We start from the raw sequence: 22,871 nt of genomic DNA, 5'->3' as shown, positions 1-22,871 counted from the left end.
TTTTTTCCTCTCTTTCTTCCTCCCCTTTACCTCTGAGTGGCTTGAGCTTGCTGCAGACATGAATGTCCAGACCTTGATTACAAGTGTAGATCAGCTTGCTGCTCGTGTGCAGGGCATACAAGATTTTGTTACCAGTAGTCCAATGTCTGAACCTAAAATACCTATTCCTGAACTGTTCTCTGGAGACCGATTTAAGTTTAGGAATTTCAGGAATAATTGTAAATTGTTTCTATCTCTGAGACCCCGTTCATCTGGAGACTCAGCTCAGCAAGTTAAAATTGTTATCTCTTTCTTACGGGGCGACCCTCAGGATTGGGCTTTCTCGCTAGCGCCAGGAGATCCGGCATTGGCAAATATTGATGCGTTTTTTCTGGCGCTCGGATTGCTTTACGAGGAACCCAATCTTGAAATTCAGGCAGAAAAAGCCTTGCTGGCTATTTCTCAGGGCCAGGATGAAGCTGAAGTGTATTGCCAAAAATTTCGGAAATGGTCCATGCTTACTCAGTGGAATGAGTGTGCTCTGGCCGCAAATTTCAGAAATGGCCTTTCTGAAGCCATTAAGAATGTGATGGTGGGTTTCCCCATTCCTACAAGTCTGAATGATTCCATGGCGCTGGCTATTCAAATTGACCGGCGTTTGCGGGAGCGCAAAGCAGCTAATCCTCTGGTGGTGTTGTCTGAACAAACACCTGATTTAATGCAATGTGGTAGAATTCAGACTAGAAATGAACGGAAAAATCATAGACGTCAGAATGGGTTGTGTTTTTACTGTGGTGATTCTACACATGTTATATCAGCATGCTCCAAATGCCTAATAAGGGTTGTTAGTCCTGTCGCCATTGGTAATTTGCAACCTAAATTTATTTTGTCTGTGACTTTAATTTGCTCATTGTCCTCCTACCCTGTTATGGCGTTTGTGGATTCAGGTGCTGCCCTGAGTCTTATGGATCTGTCATTTGCCAAGCGCTGTGGTTTTGTTCTTGAGCCGTTGGTAAATCCTATCCCTCTTAGAGGTATTGATGCTACGCCATTGGCGGAAAATAAACCGCAGTTTTGGACACAGGTAACCATGTGCATGACTCCTGAACATCGGGAGGTGATTCGTTTTCTTGTTCTGCATAAAATGCATGATTTGGTCGTTTTGGGTCTGCCATGGTTACAGACCCATAATCCAGTCTTGGATTGGAAGGCAATGTCTGTGTCAAGTTGGGGCTGTCAGGGAATTCATGGTGATTCCCCGCCGGTGTCTATTGCTTCCTCTACTCCTTCGGAAGTTCCTGAGTATTTGTCTGATTATCAGGATGTATTCTGTTGTGAATTTGCTTTTTGCTCCCTCTAGTGGTTACTAGTTTTTTGACTCTGGTTTTTCTGTCATTCCTTTTATCCGCACCTGGGTCGTTAGTTAGGGGTGTTGCTATATAAGCTCCCTGGACCTTCAGTTCAATGCCTGGCAACGTAGTTATCAGAGCTAGTCTGCTGTGCTCTTGTCTACTTATCCTGGTTCCAGTTATATCAGCTAAGTCTGCCTTTTGCTTTTTGCTATTTGTTTTGGTTTTGTATTTTTGTCCAGCTTGTTCCAAATATATATCCTGACCTTTGCTGGAAGCTCTAGGGGGCTGGTGTTCTCCCCCCGGACCGTTAGACGGTTCGGGGGTTCTTGAATTTCCAGTGTGGATTTTGATAGGGTTTTTGTTGACCATATAAGTTACCTTTCTTTATTCTGCTATCAGTAAGCGGGCCTCTCTGTGCTAAACCTGGTTCATTTCTGTGTTTGTCATTTCCTCTTACCTCACCGTCATTATTTGTGGGGGGCTTCTATCCAGCTTTGGGGTCCCCTTCTCTGGAGGCAAGAAAGGTCTTTGTTTTCCTCTACTAGGGGTAGCTAGATTCTCCGGCTGGCGCGTGTCATCTAGAATCAACGTAGGAATGATCCCCGGCTACTTCTAGTGTTGGCGTTAGGAGTAGATATATGGTCAACCCAGTTACCACTGCCCTATGAGCTGGATTTTTGTATTCTGCAGACTTCCACGTTCCTCTGAGACCCTCGCCATTGGGGTCATAACAGTTTGCCAGGCCAGTATTAAATGTTTAATGCATTGCAGAAGAGGGATTATAAGAAAGAAGATTCTGAGTTTTTTTTTTTTTCTCCTTCCCCTTTACCTCAGAGTGGCTATGCTTGCTGCAGACATGAATGTCCAGACCTTGATTACAAGTGTGGACCAGCTGGCTACTCGTGTGCAGGGCATACAAGACTATGTTATCAGAAATCCTAGGTCAGAACCTAAAATACCGATTCCTGAACTGTTTTCCGGAGACAGGTTTAAGTTTAGGAATTTCGTGAATAATTGTAAATTGTTTTTGTCCCTGAGACCCTGTTCATCAGGAGATTCTGCTCAGCAAGTAAAAATTGTTATTTCGTTCTTACGGGGCGACCCTCAGGATTGGGCTTTTTCGCTGGCGCCAGGAGATCCGGCATTGGCTGATCTTGATGCGTTTTTTCTGGCGCTCGGTTTACTTTATGAGGAACCCAATCTTGAGATTCAGGCAGAAAAGGCCTTGCTGTCTATGTCTCAGGGGCAGGACGAGGCTGAAGTGTATTGCCAAAAATTTCGGAAATGGTCCGTGCTGACACATTGGAACGAGTGTGCACTGGCCGCTAATTTTAGAAATGGCCTTTCTGAAGCCATTAAGAATGTTATGGTGGGTTTTCCCATTCCCACAGGTCTGAATGATACTATGGCACTGGCTATTCAAATTGACCGGCGGTTGCGGGAGCGCAAGACCGCAAATTCCCTCATGGTGTTGTCTGAACAGACACCTAATTCGGTGCAATGTGATAGAAAAACCGCAAATTCCCTCATGGTGTTGTCTGAACAGACACCTGATTTAATGCAATGTGATAGAATCCTGACTAGAAATGAGCGGAAAATTCATAGACGCCGGAATGGCTTGTGCTACTACTGTGGTGATTCTACACATGTTATCTCAGCATGCTCTAAACGTATAGCTAAGGTTGTTAGTCCTGTCACCGTTGGTAATTTGCAACCTAAATTTATTCTGTCTGTAACTTTGATTTGCTCACTGTCATCTTACCCTGTCATGGCGTTTGTAGATTCAGGTGCTGCCCTGAGTCTCATGGATCTCTCATTTGCTAAGCGCTGTGGATTTACTCTTGAACCATTAGAAAATCCTATTCCTCTTAGGGGTATTGATGCTACACCATTGGCAGCAAATAAACCGCAGTATTGGACTCAGGTTACCATGTGCATGACTCCTGAACACCGCGAGGTGATACGTTTCCTGGTTTTACATAAAATGCATGATTTGGTCGTTTTAGGGCTGCCATGGTTACAGACCCATAATCCAGTCCTGGACTGGAAGGCTATGTCAGTCTCAAGTTGGGGCTGTCGTGGTATTCATGAGGATTCCCTGCCTGTGTCTATTGCTTCTTCTACGCCTTCGGAAGTTCCGGAGTATTTGTCTGATTATCAGGATGTCTTCAGTGAGTCTGAGTCCAGTGCACTGCCTCCTCATAGGGACTGTGACTGTGCTATAGATTTGATCCCAGGCAGTAAATTTCCTAAGGGAAGACTGTTTAATCTGTCGGTACCTGAACATACCGCTATGCGTTCATATATCAAGGAGTCTCTGGAAAAAGGACATATTCGTCCGTCTTCTTCCCCTCTTGGTGCGGGATTCTTTTTTGTGGCTAAAAAGGACGGATCTTTGAGACCTTGTATTGATTATCGGCTTTTAAATAAGATCACTGTCAAATTTCAGTATCCTTTACCGCTGTTGTCTGACTTGTTTGCCCGGATTAAGGGTGCCAAGTGGTTCACCAAGATAGACCTTCGTGGTGCGTACAACCTTGTGCGCATTAAGCAAGGTGATGAATGGAAAACCGCATTCAATACGCCCGAAGGTCATTTTGAGTACTTGGTGATGCCTTTTGGGCTCTCCAATGCGCCTTCAGTTTTTCAGTCCTTTATGCATGACATTTTCCGGAAGTATCTGGATAAATTTTTGATTGTTTATCTGGATGATATTTTGGTTTTTTCTGATAATTGGGATTCGCATGTGGAGCAGGTCAGGTTGGTCTTTAAAATTTTGCGTGAAAATTCTTTGTTTGTCAAGGGCTCAAAGTGTCTCTTTGGTGTACAGAAGGTTCCCTTTTTGGGGTTCATTTTTTCCCCTTCTGCTGTGGAGATGGACCCAGTCAAGGTCCGAGCTATTCTTGATTGGACTCAGCCCTCGTCAGTTAAGAGTCTTCAGAAGTTCTTGGGCTTCGCTAACTTCTACCGTCGTTTTATCGCTAATTTTTCTAGCATTGTGAAACCTTTGACGGATATGACCAAGAAGGGCTCCGATGTAGCTAACTGGGCTCCTGCTGCCGTGGAGGCTTTCCAGGAGTTGAAACGCCGGTTTACTTCGGCGCCTGTTTTGTGCCAGCCTGACGTCTCACTTCCCTTTCAGGTTGAGGTGGATGCTTCGGAGATTGGGGCAGGGGCCGTGTTGTCGCAGAGAGGCCCTGGTTGCTCTGTTATGAAACCTTGTGCCTTTTTCTCTAGGAAGTTTTCGCCTGCCGAGCGAAATTATGATGTGGGCAATCGGGAGTTGTTGGCCATGAAATGGGCATTTGAGGAGTGGCGTCATTGGCTCGAGGGTGCTAAGCATCGTGTGGTGGTCTTGACTGATCACAAAAATCTGATGTATCTCGAGTCTGCTAAACGCCTTAATCCGAGACAGGCCCGCTGGTCATTGTTTTTCTCCCGCTTTGATTTTGTTGTCTCGTATTTACCAGGTTCAAAGAATGTGAAGGCCGATGCTCTTTCTAGGAGCTTTGTGCCTGATGCTCCTGGAGTCGCTGATCCTGTTGGTATTCTTAAAGATGGAGTTATCTTGTCAGCTATTTCTCCGGATCTGCGACGTGTGTTGCAGAGATTTCAGGCTGATAGGCCTGAGTCTTGTCCACCTGACAGACTGTTTGTCCCGGATAAGTGGACCAGCAGAGTCATTTCCGAGGTTCATTCCTCGGTGTTGGCAGGTCACCCGGGAATTTTTGGCACCAGAGATCTGGTGGCCAGGTCCTTTTGGTGGCCTTCCTTGTCAAGGGATGTGCGGTCATTTGTGCAGTCCTGTGGGACTTGTGCTCGAGCTAAGCCTTGCTGTTCTCGTGCCAGCGGTTTGCTCTTGCCCTTGCCTGTCCCGAAGAGACCTTGGACACATATCTCCATGGATTTCATTTCTGATCTTCCGCTATCTCAGGGCATGTCCGTTATCTGGGTGATATGTGATCGCTTCTCCAAGATGGTCCATTTGGTTCCTTTGCCTAAGCTGCCTTCCTCTTCCGATCTGGTTCCTGTGTTTTTCCAGAACGTGGTTCGTTTGCACGGCATCCCTGAGAATATTGTGTCAGACAGAGGATCCCAGTTCGTTTCCAGGTTCTGGCGATCCTTTTGTAGTAGGATGGGCATTGATTTGTCGTTTTCGTCTGCTTTCCATCCTCAGACTAATGGACAGACGGAGCGAACCAATCAGACTTTGGAGGCTTATTTGAGGTGTTTTGTCTCTGCTGATCAGGACGATTGGGTGACATTCTTGCCGTTGGCTGAGTTTGCCCTTAATAATCGGGCTAGTTCCGCCACCTTGGTTTCGCCTTTTTTCTGCAACTCTGGTTTCCATCCTCGCTTTTCTTCGGGTCATGTGGAGCCTTCTGACTGTCCTGGGGTGGATTCTGTGGTGGATAGGTTGCAGCAGATCTGGAATCATGTGGTGGACAACTTGAAGTTGTCACAGGAGAAGATCTTGGATTCTCGCCTCTCCAGGCGGAGGCTTCAGTACCTGGTCAAGTGGAAGGGCTATGGTCAGGAGGATAATTCCTGGGTGGTCGCCTCTGATGTTCATGCGGCCGATTTAGTTCGTGCCTTTCATGCCGCTCATCCTGATCGCCCTGGTGGTCGTGGTGAGGGTTCGGTGACCCCTCACTAAGGGGGGGGTACTGTTGTGAATTTGCTTTTTGCTCCCTCTAGTGGTTACTAGTTTTTTGACTCTGGTTTTTCTGTCATTCCTTTTATCCGCACCTGGGTCGTTAGTTAGGGGTGTTGCTATATAAGCTCCCTGGACCTTCAGTTCAATGCCTGGCAACGTAGTTATCAGAGCTAGTCTGCTGTGCTCTTGTCTACTTATCCTGGTTCCAGTTATATCAGCTAAGTCTGCCTTTTGCTTTTTGCTATTTGTTTTGGTTTTGTATTTTTGTCCAGCTTGTTCCAAATATATATCCTGACCTTTGCTGGAAGCTCTAGGGGGCTGGTGTTCTCCCCCCGGACCGTTAGACGGTTCGGGGGTTCTTGAATTTCCAGTGTGGATTTTGATAGGGTTTTTGTTGACCATATAAGTTACCTTTCTTTATTCTGCTATCAGTAAGCGGGCCTCTCTGTGCTAAACCTGGTTCATTTCTGTGTTTGTCATTTCCTCTTACCTCACCGTCATTATTTGTGGGGGGCTTCTATCCAGCTTTGGGGTCCCCTTCTCTGGAGGCAAGAAAGGTCTTTGTTTTCCTCTACTAGGGGTAGCTAGATTCTCCGGCTGGCGCGTGTCATCTAGAATCAACGTAGGAATGATCCCCGGCTACTTCTAGTGTTGGCGTTAGGAGTAGATATATGGTCAACCCAGTTACCACTGCCCTATGAGCTGGATTTTTGTATTCTGCAGACTTCCACGTTCCTCTGAGACCCTCGCCATTGGGGTCATAACAGTATTCAGCGAGTCCAGGTCCAGTGCTCTGCCTCCTCATAGGGACGGTGACTGCGCTATAGATTTGATTCCAGGTAGTAAATTTCCTAAGGGAAGATTATTTAATCTGTCTGTACCTGAGCATACCGCAATGCGTTCGTATATCAAGGAATCTCTGGAGAAGGGGCATATCCGTCCATCCTCTTCCCCTCTTGGTGCGGGATTCTTTTTTGTGGCCAAGAAGGACGGATCTTTGAGACCTTGTATTGACTATCGGCTTCTGAATAAAATCACTGTTAAATTTCAGTATCCTTTGCCTCTGTTGTCGGACTTGTTTGCCCGGATTAAAGGTGCCAAGTGGTTCACCAAGATAGATCTTCGTGGTGCGTACAACCTTGTGCGCATTAAGCAAGGAGATGAATGGAAAACTGCATTTAATACGCCCGAAAGTCATTTTGAGTACTTGGTGATGCCTTTTGGGCTCTCTAATGCTCCTTCAGTGTTTCAGTCCTTTATGCATGATATTTTCCGGAAGTATCTGGATAAATTTATGATTGTTTATCTGGATGATATTCTGGTTTTTTCTGATGATTGGGACTCGCATGTGGAGCAGGTCAGGATGGTGTTTCAGGTTTTGCGTGAGAATGCTTTGTTTGTTAAGGGCTCAAAGTGTCTCTTTGGAGTACAGAAGGTTCCCTTTTTGGGTTTTATTTTTTCCCCTTCTGCGGTGGAGATGGACCCAGTCAAGGTCTGAGCTATTCATGATTGGACTCAACCCACGTCAGTTAAGAGTCTTCAGAAGTTCTTGGGTTTTGCTAACTTCTACCGTCGTTTTATCGCTAACTTTTCTAGCGTTGTTAAATCTTTGACGGATATGACCAAGAAAGGTTCAGATGTTTCTAACTGGGCTCCTGCAGCCGTGGAAGTTTTCCAAGAGTTGAAGCGCCGGTTTACTTCGGCGCCTGTTTTGTGCCAGCCTGATGTCTTACTTCCCTTTCAGGTTGAAGTGGATGCTTCTGAGATTGGGGCAGGGGCCGTTTTGTCGCAGAGAGGCCCTGGTTGCTCTGTAATGAGACCATGTGCTTTTTTCTCTAGGAAGTTTTCGCCTGCTGAGCGGAATTATGATGTTGGCAATCGGGAGTTGTTGGCCATGAAGTGGGCATTTGAGGAGTGGCGTCATTGGCTCGAGGGTGCTAAGCATCGTGTGGTGGTCTTGACTGATCACAAAAATCTGATGTATCTCGAGTCTGCTAAACGCCTGAATCCTAGACAGGCCCGTTGGTCATTGTTTTTCTCCCGTTTTGACTTTGTGGTCTCGTATTTACCAGGTTCAAAGAATGTGAAGGCTGATGCTCTTTCAAGGAGCTTTGTGCCTGACTCTCCTGGAGTCGCAGAACCAGTTGGTATTCTTAAAGAGGGAGTTATTTTGTCAGCCATTTCTCCGGATTTGCGACGTGTGTTGCAGAGATTTCAGGCTGGTAGACCTGACTCTTGTCCACCTGACAGACTGTTTGTTCCTGATAAGTGGACCAGCAGAGTCATTTCTGAGGTTCATTCCTCGGTGTTGGCAGGGCATCCGGGAATTTTTGGCACCAGAGATTTGGTGGCTAGGTCCTTTTGGTGGCCTTCCTTGTCGCGGGATGTACGGTCTTTTGTGCAGTCCTGTGGGACTTGTGCTCGAGCTAAGCCTTGCTGTTCTCGTGCCAGCGGGTTGCTCTTGCCCTTGCCTGTCCCGAAGAGGCCTTGGACACACATTTCCATGGATTTCATTTCAGATCTTCTGGTGTCTCAGGGCATGTCTGTCATCTGGGTGGTATGTGATCGCTTTTCCAAGATGGTCCATTTGGTATCTTTGCCTAAGCTGCCTTCCTCTTCCGATCTGGTTCCTTTGTTCTTTCAGAATGTGGTTCGTTTACACGGCATTCCTGAGAATATTGTGTCTGACAGAGGATCCCAGTTTGTTTCCAGGTTCTGGCGATCCTTTTGTGCTAAGATGGGCATTGATTTGTCGTTTTCGTCTGCCTTTCATCCTCAGACTAATGGACAAACGGAGCGAACTAATCAGACTCTGGAGGCTTATTTGAGGTGTTTTGTTTCTGCTGATCAGGATGATTGGGTGACCTTCTTGCCGTTGGCTGAGTTTGCCCTTAATAATCGGGCTAGTTCCGCTACTTTGGTTTCGCCATTTTTCTGCAACTCTGGTTTCCATCCTCGTTTTTCCTCGGGACATGTGGAGCCTTCTGACTGTCCTGGGGTAGATTCCGTGGTGGATAGGTTGCAGCAGATTTGGAATCATGTGGTGGACAACTTAAAGTTGTCACAGGAGAAGGCTCAGCGTTTTGCCAACCGCCGCCGCGGTGTGGGTCCCCGACTTCGTGTTGGGGATTTGGTATGGCTGTCTTCTCGATTTGTTCCTATGAAGGTCTCCTCTCCTAAATTTAAGCCTCGCTTCATCGGTCCTTACAAGATATTGGAAATCCTTAATCCTGTGTCCTTTCACTTGGATCTTCCGGTGTCATTTGCCATTCACAACGTGTTCCATAGGTCTTTGTTGCGGCGGTACGTTGTGCCTGTGGTTCCTTCTGTTGAGCCTCCTGCTCCGGTGTTGGTTGAGGGCGAGTTGGAGTATGTGGTGGAGAAGATCTTGGATTCTCATCTCTCCAGGCGGAGGCTTCAGTATCTGGTCAAGTGGAAGGGCTATGGTCAGGAGGATAATTCCTGGGTGGTTGCCTCTGATGTGCATGCGGCCGATTTAGTTCGTGCCTTTCACGCTGCTCATCCTGATCGCCCTGGTGGTCTTGGTGAGGGTTCGGTGACCCCTCCTTAAAGGGGGGGTACTGTTGTGAATTAGACTTTTTTGGCTCCCTCTTGTGGTCACTGGTGATATGACTCTGGGATTGTCTTTCCTCAGTTTGGCACCCACCTGGGTCGTTAGTCCAGGGGTGTTGCTATATAAACTTCCTGAATTCTCAGTCTGGTGCCTGGCATCGTTGTAATCAGTTCCTTTCTGTTTGCTCCTGTCTGCTGGTCCTGGATCTTGCAAAATTAAGCTAAGTCCTGCTTCTTGGTTTTTTGGTTATTTGCATTGTTCTTATTTTTTGTCCAGCTTGTACTAAATGTGATTCCTGATTTTGCTGGAAGCTCTAGGGGGCTGGTATTCTCCCCCCAGGCCGTTAGACGGTTCGGGGGTTCTTGAATATCCAGCGTGGAAATTTTGATAGGGTTTTTGCTGACCGTATAAGTCATCTTACTATATTCTGCTATTAGTCAGTGGGCCTCTCTTTGCTAAATATCTAGTTCATTCTTACGTTTGTCTTTTCTTCTTACCTCACCGTTATTATTTGTTGGGGGCTTGTATCCAACTTTTGGGGTCTTTTCTCTGGAGGCAAGAAAGGTCTATCTTTTCCCTTTTAGGGTTAGTTAGTTCTCCGGCTGGCGCGAGACGTCTAGAACCAACGTAGGCACGTTCCCCGGCTGCTGCTATTTGTGGTGCTAGGATTAGATATACGGTCAGCCCAGTTACCACTGCCCTATGAGCTGGTTTTTTGTGTTTGCAGACTTGGTATTTACTTTTGAGAGCCTCTGCCATTGGGGTCATAACAGAGTGGGGTTCGAACCCCCTCAATTTTTAAGTTTGGAACTTAATGTAATATCATGCTCTAATGTACTAGAGATTAATCTCATAATGGAAAAAATAAACATAAAAGGGCGTATGGAAGGGTTAATTGATGGGTTAATACTGCACTCTCTGGCAACAAGAACAATTCTTTTGCTGAAATATTAAACATTTTTCAGAAATCTAGTAGAATTTCAAGTGTAAAACTCATACCAGAAATGAGGTTCGAACCCCTCAATTTTTAAGTTTGGAGCTTACTGTAATATCATGCTCTAATGTACTAGAGATTCATCTCATAATGGAAAAAATAAACATAAAAGGGCGATTGTCAGGTGCATTGAAGGTTTAATACTGTGCTATCTGGCAACAAGAACTTTTCTTTTGCCCAAACATTACTCCATTTTCAGAAACTTGTAGAATTTCAAGTGTAAAACTCATACCAGAAATGAGGTTCGAACCCCTCAATTTTTAAGTTTGGAGCTTACTGTAATATCATGCTCTAATGTACTAGAGATTCATCTCATAATGGAAAAAAATAAACATTAAAGGGTGATAGTCAGGGGCACTGAAGGGTTAATACTGCACTACCTGGCTACAAAAACATTTCTTTTGCTGAAACATTACTCTTTTTTCAGAAATCTTGTAGAATTTCAAGTGTAAAACTCATACCAGGAGTGGGGTTCGAACCCACGAGGATACATATCCATTGGATCTTAAGTCCAACGCCTTAACCACTCGGCCATCCTGGTGAATGCACATGAAGTTTTGGATTTCGTAGGCAGCTAGTGTTTATTGAATGTGTGCTCTCTTATGAAGTTTGCACTAACAGATTTTTTTAAGACACTTATCAAGAGCAATACACAGACTTTTAATGGGAACCTTACTGTTGACTGTAAATTTCATCCAGAAAAAAATATTTTTCCCCTTTTGTAGATTTTCATTTTTGATTACATGTTCAGTGTGGTGACCAAGAGTGAATATTAGAATAAAATGCCATCGAGATTTGTCAACAACACTAAGCACAAAGTTTTAGTTTATTTAAACACTTTAACCTCTCCAAAAAAGCTCATATTTATCAAATTCATCACTTTACCATAGGCCAGATTTTCTCAGGCGTATTTTACATTTCATGACATCCTACGCACACTGACCATGTTTTTCTCTGGATTACCCCCCTCTAGTAGATAATGTTTTTTTGTGAATGGATTGCGCTATATTTCTGATATTATTTTAACATCAAATGTTTCTTTGGGACTGTAGTTTGAATATTTACCTCAAATATTCAAATTTGCCTTAATCCCTACATTTTCCTCAATTTTTAAGTTTGGAACTTACTGTAATATCATGCTCTAATGTACTAGAGATTCATCTCATAATGGAAAAAATAAACATAAAAGGGCGATAGTCAGGTATATTGAAGATTAATACTGTGCTATCGGGCAACACAAACTTTTCTTGTGCTCAAACATTACTCCATTTTCAGAAACCTTGTAGAATTTGAAGTATAAAAATCATACCAGGAGTGGGGTTCGAACCCCCTCAATTTTTAAGTTTGGAACTTAATGTTATATCATGCTCTAATGTACTAGAGATTAATCTCATAATGGAAAAAATAAACATAAATGGGTGTATGGAAGGGTTAATACTGCACTCTCTGGCAACAAGAACAATTCTTTTGCTGAAATAATAATCATTTTTCAGAAATCTTGTAGAATTTCAAGTGTAAAACTGATACCAGAAATGAGGTTCGAACCCCTCAATTTTTAAGTTTGGAGCTTACTGTAATATCATGCTCGAAGGTACTAGAGATTCATCTCATAATGGAAAAAATAAACATAAAAGGGCATATTAAAGGGTTAATTGAAGGGTTAATACTGCACTCTCTGGCAACAAGAACAATTCTTTTGCTGAAATATTAATCATTTTTCAGAAATCTTGTAAAATTTCAAGTGTACAACTCATACCAGGAATGAGGTTCGAACCCCTCAATTTTTAAGTTTGGAGCTTACTGTAATATCATGCTCTAATGTACTAGAGATTCATTTCATAATGGAAAAAATAAACATAAAAGGGCGATTGTCAGGTGCATTGAAAGTTTAATACTGTGCTATCTGGCAACAAGAACTTTTCTTTTGCTCAAACATTACTCCATTTTCAGAAACTTGTAGAATTTCAAGTGTAAAACTCATACCAGAAATGAGGTTCGAACCCCTCAATTTTTAAGTTTGGAGCTTACTGTAATATCATGCTCTAATGTACTAGAGATTCATCTCATAATGGAAAAAATAAACATAAAAGGGCGATTGTCAGGTGCATTGAAGGTTTAATACTGTGCTATCTGGCAACAAGAACTTTTCTTTTGCCCAAACATTACTCCATTTTCAGAAACTTGTAGAATTTCAAGTGTAAAACTCATACCAGAAATGAGGTTCGAACCCCTCAATTTTTAAGTTTGGAGCTTACTGTAATATCATGCTCTAATGTACTAGAGATTCATCTCATAATGGAAAAAAATAAACATTAAAGGGTGATAGTCAGGGGCACTGAAGGGTTAATACTGCACTACCTGGCTACAAAAACATTTCTTTTGCTGAAACATTACTCTTTTTTCAGAAATCTTGTAGAATTTCAAGTGTAAAACTCATACCAGGAGTGGGGTTCGAACCCACGAGGATACATATCCATTGGATCTTAAGTCCAACGCCTTAACCACTCGGCCATCCTGGTGAATGCACATGAAGTTTTGGATTTCGTAGGCAGCTAGTGTTTATTGAATGTGTGCTCTCTTATGAAGTTTGCACTAACAGATTTTTTTAAGACACTTATCAAGAGCAATACACAGACTTTTAATGGGAACCTTACTGTTGACTGTAAATTTCATCCAGAAAAAAATATTTTCCCCTTTTGTAGATTTTCATTTTTGATTACATGTTCAGTGTGGTGACCAAGAGTGAATATTAGAATAAAATGCCATCGAGATTTGTCAACAACACTAAGCACAAAGTTTTAGTTTATTTAAACACTTTAACCTCTCCAAAAAAGCTCATATTTATCAAATTCATCACTTTACCATAGGCCAGATTTTCTCAGGCGTATTTTACATTTCATGACATCCTACGCACACTGACCATGTTTTTCTCTGGATTACCCCCCTCTAGTAGATAATGTTTTTTTGTGAATGGATTGCGCTATATTTCTGATATTATTTTAACATCAAATGTTTCTTTGGGACTGTAGTTTGAATATTTACCTCAAATATTCAAATTTGCCTTAATCCCTACATTTTCCTCAATTTTTAAGTTTGGAACTTACTGTAATATCATGCTCTAATGTACTAGAGATTCATCTCATAATGGAAAAAATAAACATAAAAGGGCGATAGTCAGGTATATTGAAGATTAATACTGTGCTATCGGGCAACACAAACTTTTCTTGTGCTCAAACATTACTCCATTTTCAGAAACCTTGTAGAATTTGAAGTATAAAAATCATACCAGGAGTGGGGTTCGAACCCCCTCAATTTTTAAGTTTGGAACTTAATGTTATATCATGCTCTAATGTACTAGAGATTAATCTCATAATGGAAAAAATAAACATAAATGGGTGTATGGAAGGGTTAATACTGCACTCTCTGGCAACAAGAACAATTCTTTTGCTGAAATAATAATCATTTTTCAGAAATCTTGTAGAATTTCAAGTGTAAAACTGATACCAGAATGAGGTTCGAACCCCTCAATTTTTAAGTTTGGAGCTTACTGTAATATCATGCTCGAAGGTACTAGAGATTCATCTCATAATGGAAAAAATAAACATAAAAGGGCATATTAAAGGGTTAATTGAAGGGTTAATACTGCACTCTCTGGCAACAAGAACAATTCTTTTGCTGAAATATTAATCATTTTTCAGAAATCTTGTAAAATTTCAAGTGTACAACTCATACCAGGAATGAGGTTCGAACCCCTCAATTTTTAAGTTTGGAGCTTACTGTAATATCATGCTCTAATGTACTAGAGATTCATTTCATAATGGAAAAAATAAACATAAAAGGGCGATTGTCAGGTGCATTGAAAGTTTAATACTGTGCTATCTGGCAACAAGAACTTTTCTTTTGCTCAAACATTACTCCATTTTCAGAAACTTGTAGAATTTCAAGTATAAGACTCATACCAGAAGTGGGGTTCGAGGCCCCTCAAATTGTAAGTTTGGAACTTAATGTAATATCATGCTCTAATGTACTAGAGATTCATCTCATAATGGAAAAAAATAAACATTAAAGGGTGATAGTCAGGGGCACTGAAGGGTTAATCCTGCACTACCTGGCTACAAGAACATTTCTTTTGATGAAACATTACTCTTTTTTCAGAAATCTTGTAGAATTTCAAGTGTAAAACTCATACCAGGAGTGGGGTTCGAACCCACGAGGATACATATCCATTGGATCTTAAGTCCAACGCCTTAACCACTCGGCCATCCTGGTGAATGCACATGAAGTTTTGGATTTCGTAGGCAGCTAGTGTTTATTGAATGTGTGCTCTCTTATGAAGCTTGCACTAACAGATTTTTTTAAGACACTTATCAAGAGCAATACACAGACTTTTAATAGGAACCTTACTGTTGACTGTAAATTTCATCCAGAAAAAAATATTTTTCCCCTTTTGTAGATTTTCATTTTTGATTACATGTTCAGTGTGGTGACCAAGAGTGAATATTAGAATAAAATGCCATCGAGATTTGTCAACAACACTAAGCACAAAGTTTTAGTTTATTTAAACACTTTAACCTCTCCAAAAAAGCTCATATTTATCAAATTCATCACTTTACCATAGGCCAGATTTTCTCAGGCATATTTTACATTTCATGACATCCTACGCACACTGACCATGTTTTTTTCTGGATTACCCCCCTCTAGTAGATAATGTTTTTTTGTGAATGGATTGCGCTATATTTCTGATATTATTTTAACATCAAATGTTTCTTTGGGACTGTAGTTTGAATATTTACCTCAAATATTCAAATTTGCCTTAATCCCTACATTTTCCTCAGTTTTTAAGTTTGGAACTTACTGTAATATCATGCTCTAATGTACTAGAGATTCATCTCATAATGGAAAAAATAAACATAAAAGGGCGATAGTCAGGTATATTGAAGATTAATACTGTGCTATCGGGCAACACAAACTTTTCTTGTGCTCAAACATTACTCCATTTTCAGAAACCTTGTAGAATTTGAAGTATAAAAATCATACCAGGAGTGGGGTTCGAACCCCCTCAATTTTTAAGTTTGGAACTTAATGTAATATCATGCTCTAATGTACTAGAGATTAATCTCATAATGGAAAAAATAAACATAAATGGGTGTATGGAAGGGTTAATACTGCACTCTCTGGCAACAAGAACAATTCTTTTGCTGAAATAATAATCATTTTTCAGAAATCTTGTAGAATTTCAAGTGTAAAACTGATACCAGAAATGAGGTTCGAACCCCTCAATTTTTAAGTTTGGAGCTTACTGTAATATCATGCTCGAAGGTACTAGAGATTCATCTCATAATGGAAAAAATAAACATAAAAGGGCATATTAAAGGGTTAATTGAAGGGTTAATACTGCACTCTCTGGCAACAAGAACAATTCTTTTGCTGAAATATTAATCATTTTTCAGAAATCTTGTAAAATTTCAAGTGTACAACTCATACCAGGAATGAGGTTCGAACCCCTAAATTTTTAAGTTTGGAGCTTACTGTAATATCATGCTCTAATGTACTAGAGATTCATCTCATAATGGAAAAAATAAACATAAAAGGGCGATTGTCAGGTGCATTGAAAGTTTAATACTGTGCTATCTGGCAACAAGAACTTTTCTTTTGCTCAAACATTACTCCATTTTCAGAAACTTGTAGAATTTCAAGTGTAAAACTCATACCAGAAATGAGGTTCGAACCCCTCAATTTTTAAGTTTGGAGCTTACTGTAATATCATGCTCTAATGTACTAGAGATTCATCTCATAATGGAAAAAATAAACATAAAAGGGCGATTGTCAGGTGCATTGAAGGTTTAATACTGTGCTATCTGGCAAAAAGAACTTTTCTTTTGCCCAAACATTACTCCATTTTCAGAAACTTGTAGAATTTCAAGTGTAAAACTCATACCAGAAATGAGGTTCGAACCCCTCAATTTTTAAGTTTGGAGCTTACTGTAATATCATGCTCTAATGTACTAGAGATTCATCTCATAATGGAAAAAAATAAACATTAAAGGGTGATAGTCAGGGGCACTGAAGGGTTAATACTGCACTACCTGGCTACAAAAACATTTCTTTTGCTGAAACATTACTCTTTTTTCAGAAATCTTGTAGAATTTCAAGTGTAAAACTCATACCAGGAGTGTGGTTCGAACCCACGAGGATACATATCCATTGGATCTTAAGTCCAACGCCTTAACCACTCGGCCATCCTGGTGAATGCACATGAAGTTTTGGATTTCGTAGGCAGCTAGTGTTTATTGAATGTGTGCTCTCTTATGAAGTTTGCACTAACAGATTTTTTTAAGACACTTATCAAGAGCAATACACAGACTTTTAATGGGAACCTTACTGTTGACTGTAAATTTCATCCAGAAAAAAATATTTTTCCCCTTTTGTAGATTTTCATTTTTGATTACATGTTCAGTGTGGTGACCAAGAGTGAATATTAGAATAAAATGCCATCGAGATTTGTCAACAACACTAAGCACAAAGTTTTAGTTTATTTAAACACTTTAACCTCTCCAAAAAAGCTCATATTTATCAAATTCATCACTTTACCATAGGCCAGATTTTCTCAGGCGTATTTTACATTTCATGACATCCTACGCACACTGACCATGTTTTTCTCTGGATTACCCCCCTCTTGTAGATAATGTTTTTTTGTGAATGGATTGCGCTATATTTCTGATATTATTTTAACATCAAATGTTTCTTTGGGACTGTAGTTTGAATATTTACCTCAAATATTCAAATTTGCCTTAATCCCTACATTTTCCTCAATTTTTAAGTTTGGAACTTACTGTAATATCATGCTCTAATGTACTAGAGATTCATCTCATAATGGAAAAAATAAACATAAAAGGGCGATAGTCAGGTATATTGAAGATTAATACTGTGCTATCGGGCAACACAAACTTTTCTTGTGCTCAAACATTACTCCATTTTCAGAAACCTTGTAGAATTTGAAGTATAAAAATCATACCAGGAGTGGGGTTCGAACCCCCTCAATTTTTAAGTTTGGAACTTAATGTAATATCATGCTCTAATGTACTAGAGATTAATCTCATAATGGAAAAAATAAACATAAATGGGTGTATGGAAGGGTTAATACTGCACTCTCTGGCAACAAGAACAATTCTTTTGCTGAAATAATAATCATTTTTCAGAAATCTTGTAGAATTTCAAGTGTAAAACTGATACCAGAAATGAGGTTCGAACCCCTCAATTTTTAAGTTTGGAGCTTACTGTAATATCATGCTCGAAGGTACTAGAGATTCATCTCATAATGGAAAAAATAAACATAAAAGGGCATATTAAAGGGTTAATTGAAGGGTTAATACTGCACTCTCTGGCAACAAGAACAATTCTTTTGCTGAAATATTAATCATTTTTCAGAAATCTTGTAAAATTTCAAGTGTACAACTCATACCAGGAATGAGGTTCGAACCCCTCAATTTTTAAGTTTGGAGCTTACTGTAATATCATGCTCTAATGTACTAGAGATTCATTTCATAATGGAAAAAATAAACATAAAAGGGCGATTGTCAGGTGCATTGAAAGTTTAATACTGTGCTATCTGGCAACAAGAACTTTTCTTTTGCTCAAACATTACTCCATTTTCAGAAACTTGTAGAATTTCAAGTATAAGGCCGGCGTCACACTCGGCGTAAGACAATACGGTCCGTATTTTACGGCCGTAATACGGCCGAAATACGGTGAAATGTTCCCAAAATAGTGATCCGTAGTCAGGGTGTGTCAGCGTATTTTGCGCATGGCATCCTCCGTATGTAATCCGTATGGCATCCGTACTGCGAGATTTTCGCGCAGGCTTGCAAAACCGACATCTAATGGATTTATGTGCTCAAATGTTCGGGAAAACATATATACAGTATATATATATATATATGTCATTGAGACACATATATATATATTCTGTATTTAGATTTCATTCAGCGCGATATGTGTTAAAAGCCGGTAATTCAATTGCCGGCTTCTCATTTCTCCTGCACAAACCCGACAGGATATGAGACATGGTTTACATACAGTAAACCATCTCATATCCCCATTTTTTTTGCATATTCCACACTACTAATGTTAGTAGTGTGTATGTGCAAAATTTCAGCGCTGTAGCTGCTGAAATAAAGGGTTAAATGGCGGAAAAAATTGGCGTGGGCTCCCGCGCAATTTTCTCCGCCAGAATGGTAAAGCCAGTGACTGAGGGCAGATATTAATAGCCAGGAGAGGGTCCTTGGTTATTGGCCCCCCCGTGGCTAAAAACATCTGCCCCCAGCCACCCCAGAAAAGGCACATCTGGAAGATGCGCCTATTCTGGCACTTGGCCACTCTCTTCCCACTCCCTGTAGCGGTGGGATATGGGGTAATGAAGGGTTAATGCCACCTTGCTATTGGAAGGTGACATTAAGCCAGATTAATAAAGGAGAGGCGTCAATTATGACACCTATCCATTATTAATCCAATTGTAGGAAAGGGTTAAAAAACACACACACACATGATTTAAAAGTATTTTAATGAAAAAAACACAGCGGTTGTTGTAATAATTTATTGTACTCTCAGTCCATCAGGAACACCCTCGCTTGGAAAAATAATAAACGCACAAGATACATACCTTCTGCTGTCAGATCAGGTCCCACGAAGTAATCCATCTGAAGGGGTTAACTAATATTACAGGCAGAGCTGCGATAATCCACTCGCTCGTACCTGTAATCCCCGGGTGCTGAAAGGAAAGCAGTGATCTATACTTACATTCAGTTGCGGTGATGCGCCCCTGCTGGATGTTCTCATGAACTGCAGCCTGGGAACTTTTTCCCACGCTACAGGTCATATGAGGACATCCACCAGGGGGCGCATCACCGCGACTGAAGGTAACTATAGGTCATTGACCTACATTTCCTTCAGTCGCGGTGATGCGCCCCCTGGTGGATGTCCTCATATGACCTGTAGCGTGGGAAAAAGTTCCCAGGCTGCAGTTCATGAGAACATCCAGCAGGGGCGCATCACCGCAACTGAATGTAAGTATAGATCACTGCTTTCCTTTCAGCACCCGGGGATTACAGGCACGAGCGAGTGGATTATCGCAGCTCTGCCTGTAATATTAGTTAACCCCTTCAGATGGATTACTTCGTGGGACCTGATCTGACAGCAGAAGGTATGTATCTTGTGCGTTTATTATTTTTCCAAGCGAGGGTGTTCCTGATGGACTGAGAGTACAATAAATTATTACAACAACCGCTGTGTTTTTTTCATTAAAATACTTTTAAATCATGTGTGTGTGTGTTTTTTAACCCTTTCCTACAATTGGATTAATAATGGATAGGTGTCATAATTGACGCCTCTCCATTATTAATCTGGCTTAATGTCACCTTCCAATAGCAAGGTGGCATTAACCCTTCATTACCCCATATCCCACCGCTACAGGGAGTGGGAAGAGAGTGGCCAAGTGCCAGAATTGGCGCATCTTCCAGATGTGCCTTTTCTGGGGTGGCTGGGGGCAGATGTTTTTAGCCACGGGGGGGCCAATAACCATGGACCCTCTCCTGGCTATTAATATCTGCCCTCAGTCACTGGCTTTACCATTCTGGCGGAGAAAATTGCGCGGGAGCCCACGCCAATTTTTTCCGCCATTTAACCCTTTATTTCAGCAGCTACAGCGCTGAAATTTTGCACATACACACTACTAACATTAGTAATGTGGAATATGCAAAAAAAATGGGGATATGAGATGGTTTACTGTATGTAAACCATGTCTCATATCCTGTCGGGTTTGTGCAGGAGAAATTAAAAGCCGGCAATTGAATTACCGACTTTTCACTAACACCGCTGCGTATTTCTCGCAAGTCACACTGCTGGTCAGTGTGGAATCCGTATTTTTCACGCCCCCATAGACTTTCATTGGCGATTTTTTTGCGCAGTACGCTGACAAACGCAGCATGCTGCGATTTTGTACGGCCGTAGAAAGCCGTATAATACTGAACCGTAATATACGGCTAATAGGAGCAGCCCCATTGAGAATAATTGTGCCGTATGTTATGCGAGTTTTACGGACGTAGTTTCTGCGCTCTTACGTCCGTAAAACTCGCCAGTGTGACTCCGGCCTAAGACTCATACCAGAAGTGGGGTTCGAGGCCCCTCAAATTGTAAGTTTGGAACTTAATGTAATATCATGCTCTAATGTACTAGAGATTCATCTCATAATGGAAAAAAATAAACATTAAAGGGTGATAGTCAGGGGCACTGAAGGGTTAATACTGCACTACCTGGCTACAAGAACATTTCTTTTGCTGAAACATTACTCTTTTTTCAGAAATCTTGTAGAATTTCAAGTGTAAAACTCATACCAGGAGTGGGGTTCGAACCCACGAGGATACATATCCATTGGATCTTAAGTCCAACGCCTTAACCACTCGGCCATCCTGGTGAATGCACATGAAGTTTTGGATTTCGTAGGCAGCTAGTGTTTATTGAATGTGTGCTCTCTTATGAAGTTTGCACTAACAGATTTTTTTAAGACACTTATCAAGAGCAATACACAGACTTTTAATAGGAACCTTACTGTTGACTGTAAATTTCATCCAGAAAAAAATATTTTTCCCCTTTTGTAGATTTTCATTTTTGATTACATGTTTAGTGTGGTGACCAAGAGTGAATATTAGAATAAAATGCCATCGAGATTTGTCAACAACACTAAGCACAAGGTTTTAGTTTATTTAAACACTTTAACCTCTCCAAAAAAGCTCATATTTGTCAAATTCATCACTTTACCATAGGCCAGATTTTCTCAGGCGTATTTTACATTTCATGACATCCTACGCACACTGGCCATGTTTTTTTCTGGATTACCCCCCTCTAGTAGATAATGTTTTTTGTGAATGGATTGCGCTATATTTCTGATATTATTTTAACATCAAATGTTTCTTTGGGACTGTAGTTTGAATATTTACCTCAAATATTCAAATTTGCCTTAATCCCTACATTTTCCTCAATTTTTAAGTTTGGAACTTACTGTAATATCATGCTCTAATGTACTAGAGATTCATCTCATAATGGAAAAAATAAACATAAAAGGGCGATAGTCAGGTATATTGAAGATTAATACTGTGCTATCGGGCAACACAAACTTTTCTTGTGCTCAAACATTACTCCATTTTCAGAAACCTTGTAGAATTTGAAGTATAAAAATCATACCAGGAGTGGGGTTCGAACCCCCTCAATTTTTAAGTTTGGAACTTAATGTAATATCATGCTCAAATGTACTAGAGATTAATCTCATAATGGAAAAAATAAACATAAAAGGGCATATGGAAGGGTTAATTGAAGGGTTAATACTGCACTCTCTGGCAACAAGAACAATCCTGTTGCTGAAATATTAATCATTTTTCAGAAATCTTGTAGAATTTCAAGTGTACAACTCATACCAGGAATGAGGTTCGAACCCCTCAATTTTTAAGTTTGGAGCTTACTGTAATATCATGCTCTAATGTACTAGAGATTCATCTCATAATGGAAAAAATAAACATAAAAGGGTGATTGTCAGGTATATTGAAGATTAATACTGTGCTATCGGGCAACACAAACTTTTCTTGTGCTCAAACATTACTCCATTTTCAGAAACCTTGTAGAATTTGAAGTATAAAAATCATACCAGGAGTGGTGTTGTGAATTAGACTTTTTTGGCTCCCTCTTGTGGTCACTGGTGATATGACTCTGGGATTGTCTTTCCTCAGTTTGGCACCCACCTGGGTCGTTAGTCCAGGGGTGTTGCTATATAAACTTCCTGAATTCTCAGTCTGGTGCCTGGCATCGTTGTAATCAGTTCCTTTCTGTTTGCTCCTGTCTGCTGTTCCTGGATCTTGCAAAATTAAGCTAAGTCCTGCTTCTTGGTTTTTTGGTTATTTGCATTGTTCTTATTTTTTGTCCAGCTTGTACTAAATGTGATTCCTGATTTTGCTGGAAGCTCTAAGGGGCTGGTATTCTCCCCCCGGGCCATTAGACGGTTCAGGGGTTCTTGAATATCCAGCGTGGAAATTTTGATAGGGTTTTTGCTGACCGTATAAGTCATCTTACTATATTCTGCTATTAGTCAGTGGGCCTCTCTTTGCTAAATATCTAGTTCATTCTTACGTTTGTCTTTTCTTCTTACCTCACCGTTATTATTTGTTGGGGGCTTGTATCCAAATTTTGGGGTCTTTTCTCTGGAGGCAAGAAAGGTCTATCTTTTCCCTTTTAGGGTTAGTTAGTTCCCCGGCTGGCGCGAGACGTCTAGAA

General features: G+C 41.0%; 5 non-coding genes across 5 annotated transcripts; all 5 read right to left on the bottom strand.

Moving 5' to 3' along the window:
- Nucleotides 1-11,014: 11,014 nt before the first annotated feature.
- On the bottom strand, nt 11,015-11,097 carry TRNAL-UAA (transfer RNA leucine (anticodon UAA)). Its single transcript has one exon. It is a non-coding gene; the product is annotated as a tRNA-Leu (tRNA).
- A 1,895-nt stretch (nt 11,098-12,992) lies between these two features.
- TRNAL-UAA (transfer RNA leucine (anticodon UAA)) lies at nt 12,993-13,075 on the bottom strand. The gene has a single exon. It is a non-coding gene; the product is annotated as a tRNA-Leu (tRNA).
- A 1,667-nt stretch (nt 13,076-14,742) lies between these two features.
- Nucleotides 14,743-14,825, bottom strand: TRNAL-UAA (transfer RNA leucine (anticodon UAA)). Its single transcript has one exon. It is a non-coding gene; the product is annotated as a tRNA-Leu (tRNA).
- A 1,895-nt stretch (nt 14,826-16,720) lies between these two features.
- TRNAL-UAA (transfer RNA leucine (anticodon UAA)) lies at nt 16,721-16,803 on the bottom strand. The gene has a single exon. It is a non-coding gene; the product is annotated as a tRNA-Leu (tRNA).
- Nucleotides 16,804-20,941: 4,138 nt separating this feature from the next.
- TRNAL-UAA (transfer RNA leucine (anticodon UAA)) lies at nt 20,942-21,024 on the bottom strand. Its single transcript has one exon. It is a non-coding gene; the product is annotated as a tRNA-Leu (tRNA).
- Between the last annotated feature and the right edge of the window lie 1,847 nt (nt 21,025-22,871).

The sequence above is a fragment of the Ranitomeya variabilis genome, chromosome 2 (genome assembly GCF_051348905.1).
Source record: "Ranitomeya variabilis isolate aRanVar5 chromosome 2, aRanVar5.hap1, whole genome shotgun sequence".
Taxonomy (NCBI): domain Eukaryota; kingdom Metazoa; phylum Chordata; class Amphibia; order Anura; family Dendrobatidae; genus Ranitomeya; species Ranitomeya variabilis.
The sequence above is the reverse complement of the archived record's forward strand: the minus strand, read 5'-3'. Positions and strand labels throughout refer to the sequence as shown.